This window comes from Sinocyclocheilus anshuiensis, unplaced genomic scaffold (genome assembly GCF_001515605.1).
Source record: "Sinocyclocheilus anshuiensis isolate Anshui unplaced genomic scaffold, SAMN03320099.WGS_v1.1 scaffold48, whole genome shotgun sequence".
NCBI classification, from domain to species: domain Eukaryota; kingdom Metazoa; phylum Chordata; class Actinopteri; order Cypriniformes; family Cyprinidae; genus Sinocyclocheilus; species Sinocyclocheilus anshuiensis.
The window spans coordinates 591,091-596,829 of NW_015554124.1; the positions used below are offsets into that span (position 1 = coordinate 591,091).

General features: G+C 34.1%; 1 pseudogene; it reads left to right on the plus strand.

The window, feature by feature from the left end:
* Window positions 1–5,739, plus strand: part of LOC107670058 (calpain-9-like) — a 13,626-nt pseudogene that overhangs the window by 5,811 nt on the left and 2,076 nt on the right.

The window sequence follows — 5,739 nt, forward strand, 5'->3', positions numbered from 1 at the left end:
AAGTGAATATATATATATATATTTATATATATATATATATATATATAAAACAAAAGAAGTCTTTTTGTGATATTTCTCTGTTTAGGTAGCCAAGAAAATGTCTAGCCAGGCGTGTGTGTGAGTGTGTTTGTTGTTTAATGATGTGTTTTAGGATCGAGTGGAATATGGTGAGCACTGAAGAGCAGCAGCGTGTGCAGAGAATCCAGCGTGATGACGGGGAGTTCTGGTGAGCCGGTGTTCTCTCTATTCTGATTGGCTGATTCATATTCAGGTTCTTCTCTGATTGGTTTAGATGGCCGATGCATCTTCATCGTCTTCTCTCTCTGCCCATCAGGATGTCTCTGGCAGATTTCTGCTAGAACTTTGACATGATAGAGGTTTGTCACCTGAGCGAAGACACGCTGAGTGAGAGCGGAGTCAAAAAGCCCTGGAAATGCACTTTGCATCACGGATGCTGGATTCCTCAGCAAGGTACGTGAGCATCACTGTTCACACAAATATCATACGATTTGTCACTGTATTATACTCACATGCGTGTGTTTGTAGGGTCTCCTCAGTACAGTCTGACCCTGCTGGAGGAGGACGACGACCCCAGTGACCCTAAACTAACGTGCTCATTCCTGCTGGCGCTCATGCAGAAACACACTCGTAAGAGAGGAGTGCTGTCCGACATCGCGCTGCAAATATACAAGGTTTCACACGTCTGTTTTCTGAGTGTGTATTATTGGATATGCAAGCTGCAATCTGATTGGTTGGCTTTATCAGGTTCCCAGATGACTACAATGAACACTTCAAAGCAATGTTGTCTTAGTATTGTTGCGATTCTATTTTAATATTAAATTTAGTGTTTTTGTCATTTTTATTTCAGTTATTTTAGCACATCAAGTTAAACTAAATGAAAATGAGAAATGTGGCCTTTTCTTCTTTTTTTTTTTTTTTGAAGTAAAGGGATCTTTTAAGCCAGGTTTTAGTTTTAGTTAATTATAATTACCCTGCTTCAGAGGATGAACTAGTCACTGTATTATGTAACATATTATATATTATTTATTATATATTATGTATTTTATTTTTTACTATAGAAGAACTATAGTATATATTATATAAATAAAATATATGAATATATGAATAAAATATTATTTATAAAATAAGTTTACTATATTTTATTTCAGTTAACATTTTTGTCATTTGAAATAACATAATTTTGTTATGGTTTTAGTTAATGACCCTGCTTTGAAGGAAGAACTGTATTATATAATATATGGTTTATTATGTATTATATTTATGTATGTATATAGTATACTGTGATTCAAAGGAAGAACTAGTCACTGTACTATATATATATATATATATATATATATTATATATTGTACTGCTTGAAGGAAGCAGTATAGAAAATAAAAATATATTTCATATATCATGCGTTAGATAAAACGAAAAGAAAAGGAAAAATGAAATAAAAAGAACAATTTCTGAGCTCATGATGTGAAGATTTGAGCATGCTACTGCTAAAGACCAGCGGCGGGAGCTGGTGCTTCGCGGTCGCCTGGCACCCGGTCATTACATCATCATTCCCTGCGCAGAGACCAATAAGGAGGAAGAATTCCTTCTGAGAGTCCTGACTGAGAAAGCAAACAAAACCAAGTGATGCTCACCAACATGCAAGAAAATCTCTTTAACATCTCGTTTGACAGCAATGGAATGAAATATAGAGCAAACCTTGGGTGTTTATTCTGAGAAACAGACCCAGTAATCTAATACACATAACTAATATTTTCTCAGTATTTTCTAATATTTTCTTCTGCAGTGTTATTTTAGCATTACTTAAATATTACTCAAATATTTTTATATTAAAAATAACATGGCATAATTTTAATTAATATAGTTTTTTATTTTAATTTAATTAATATTAAAATTAGTATTATTCAAAATTAGTATTTTGAATTAGCTTTTATTTTAGTTTTTCCCATTTTCATTTTATTTTCAGTTTTAATCATTTTGTTATGTGCTTTATTATTTCTTAAATATTTATCTTTTTTTTCAGTTTTAGTAATTTAGTAACATATTATATTTTAGTTAGTTGCCAATGCAGCATTTCTAATATCTGTATAAGTTTTGTAAAGCTTTTAAAGTTTTTTGTTTCTTTAAGTATTTAAAATTGATTTTATGTCAACTTCATTTCCATTAACAAAAGTGATTTTTAATAGTTTTAGTTAGCAATAACAACACTGCTGAGCTACTATTCACATTAACGCTACACCTCTGTGCTCTTACTATATGACAAGTACTTTGTGTCCATTTTTACTTCCCATAATGAGTTCTAGGAGAAAATAAAGCAATAAGCCCCAAGAAGCCGTGGTTTACAGTGAATTTATAACAGCTAAGGGGCGTTGCAACGTGAAGTGGAGTGCCTAAACCCCCCTTAGCTGTTATAAATTCACTGTAAACCACGGCTTCACGGTGCTTATTGCTTTTATAAAACGGTTATTCCATATACATAATAAGGTTTCACAAAATACAGAGCAAACAATGTGTAATTATATTAATAAAAACAGTATTCGTAGTTCCTCTGAATCAGTTGTGGTTGCAACAAAGTGGTTGCAGAGCAGCACACAAACGTAAACAAAGGTGTATGTTTGTAGAGAACGTGGCTCAGCCAATCAGAATCAAGGACCGGAACTATCCGTTTTATAAAATGAAACAAAACTGAGAACTTCAAAAAACTGTCTTTATTTCTGGAGGTCAAATCTCAGCGAACACGGAATGTTCTGGCAAGATTCATTCAAAGTTATGAGCAAACGTTCTTCCATTACCATTAATAGAACATTAAAGTGTATTCGTATTTAATAATGTTAGCACAAAATATTTGTATGCTATATTAATCATGGAATGCCTTTTACTTTTTTTTTAATGTTACTACTTGTTTCAGAGAACATTCAGAGGTAACGTTCTCGTCATTTTTAAAAACATAAAATGGAATGTTTCCTCAATGTTTAAAAACCTGGACTGTTTGAACGTTCAGTGAAGATTCAGAAATGATGTTTTCATAACTTGATGGGAACATTGCTTTTTCTTTATTTTTCTTTGTTTTAACATAATAAACTGCTACATGTGTCAATATATATGTGTGTTTGTGTGTTTGCAGAGCTGTTGGGACACCAGGAGTAGATAGAAACTCGATTACACCGGTAAAATGGAGAAGTTGATCTAGTTTCACTGCTTTGATCACTGCTGAGTCCATTTAATCGTTGGGTTTTAATTGTTTCTGCCTGTCTGTTTGTGTGTGTAGCCAATGTCTCCACGTCTCGCAGGTCTGCCGTCTGGAAATGAAGCCAGAGAGCTCTGTGTGAAACACTGTGTCAAGGTAAAAACACACATTACTTGCACGTTGAGCTGCACAATACAGTACTTTTGAGTTTGTTTTTGTGCATGTATTCTTAGAGCTAATATGTAGCTCTAATGTCATATGCGTGTGACTGTTAACAGTGTTGTATGTGTTGTCTATAGGGGCCTTATTGTTCCCCTTTGGATCTGTATAACCTGCTGACAGAAGCCATTGCCAAAGGAGGTGAGAACATGTTTATTCACAAGCTGTTTTTCAACTGTTCACTTCTTTTTTTTTTCTACATTTGCATTTTAATGGTAAACGCGGTTTGCAGGAGAAGTCGTGTTCACTGTGCCGTGTTAATGCAATTCTTTTCATTAGTTCTGCTAGCAGAGTTGAAAACCATACAGGAAGTGAAGTGGAAACCAGTGAGGAAGTGAGTTGGATGATATTGTTTCTGTTTCCTGTTTTCTGGTCGGTCAGTGTTTGCAGGTAGCGAGAAGCAGCTGAGTTTGGAGCACTGCAAGAGCTTCGCTGTGCTCATGGATGTATCCTGCATACACTCTTAAAAACAAAGGTGCTTCACGATGCCATAGAAGAACCTTTTTGTCTAAATGGTTCCATAAAGAACCTTTAACATCTGAAGAACCTTTCTGTTTCACAAAAGGTTCTTTGTGGCGAAAGAAGGTTCTTCAGATTACAAAAAGGTAAGAAAGAGATGGTTCTTTAAAGAACCTTTGACTGAATGGTTCTTTGGGGAACCAAAAATGGTTCTTCTATGGCATCGCTTGAAGAACCTTTTGAAGCACCTTTATTTTTAAGAGTGTAGCTAGTGCACTTCTGATATACACTGTCCTCACAAACGCACTGGTTAGTGTGCATGGACACGGAATAGAACTAGATAAACCGCTAAACATTGAATTTAAATGACTAAATCTTTAAGACTGCATGGCTATGCTTTAATACTTTCACTTACAATTTCTGCTGTATGCAGTATGAATTCTTAGCACAGAATGCAGATTTTCTGTTTGCAGATGGCATAAATTGTGCGCTATAAAACTAGTGTGGTAAACTCCATCCTGCATTTCTAGTGTGATGAATCTTCTAGCATTAATATCAAGTTTGATTCATTTTGATTTGATTGAAATCTGCTCATTAATGCTGCATTTATTTGATCAGAAATACAGTAAAATTGTGAAATATTATTACAATTTAAAATAAATATTTTCAATTGTATTATATGTTAAAATGTAATTTATTCCTGTGATCAAAGCTGAATTTTCAGCATCATTACTCCAGTCTTCAGTGTCACATGATCTTCAGAAATTATTCTAATATGCTGATTTGCTGCTCAAGAAACATTCCTATTATTATCAATGTTAAAAACAGTTGTGCTGCTTCATATTTTTTGAGGAAACCATCTTTTGAAAGTTCAAAATAACAGAATTTGTAATTATAAATGTCTTTGCTGTCACTTTTGATCAATTTAATGCATCCTTGCTGGAAAAAAAAAAGTGTCCACAAAAATATGCAGCAGCATAACTGTTTTCAACATTGATAATAATCAGCATATTAGAATGATTTGTGAAGGATCATGTGACACTGAAGACTGGCGTAATGATGCTGAAAATTCAGCTTCGATCACAGGAATAAATTACATTTTACAATATATTACAATTGAAAACAGTTATTTTAAATTGTAATAATATTGCGCAATTTTACTGTTTTTATTTTGATAAAATAAATGCAGTCTTGGTGAGCAGAAGAGACTTCTTTCAAAAACATGAAAAATTCCAAGATTTTGACCGGTAGTGTAACATGCAACAGTTTGTTTCACATTCTATTTCTAAGAATAGTATGGCATGTGTTATGCGGTATATATGCTAGTATTTCATTCTCATCATAGCGGATGTGTTATCTCAGTAACTGCAGGTGGATGTGGGTGGGTGTGGTATTTTATGGTGCATTTCACAAGAATGTTTTGGGTGGAGATTGGAATGTCACCTTAACACCTCCAATCAGAGCCAAGGAATGGGACGACTCAACTTGATAGAGTTCCAGGCATTGTGGGCAAAACTCCGGAAGTGGACGGTGAGGACATTTGGCTGTTTGCAGTATTTTAATGCACGTAGGGTGTGTTTGGTTACGGTCAGGATGAGACTGTAGAAGGTTTTTATGTCACATGACTGATTCCATCATATGGTGCATTCAAGTTAAGTTCACAAAGATCATTTATGAGATGAACGCAACCACAAAGTCATGATTATGAGTGGGAAACGGTAAAATTCTTTCTTTAAGCCCAAAGTTTCCGAGTTGTGTGCGTGTCAGTAAATTTGTTGAAATTAATGAAATTATTATTTCTTTCATTTACAATAAATATGAAAAACATATCAAATATTCAAATAAAAATACAACAA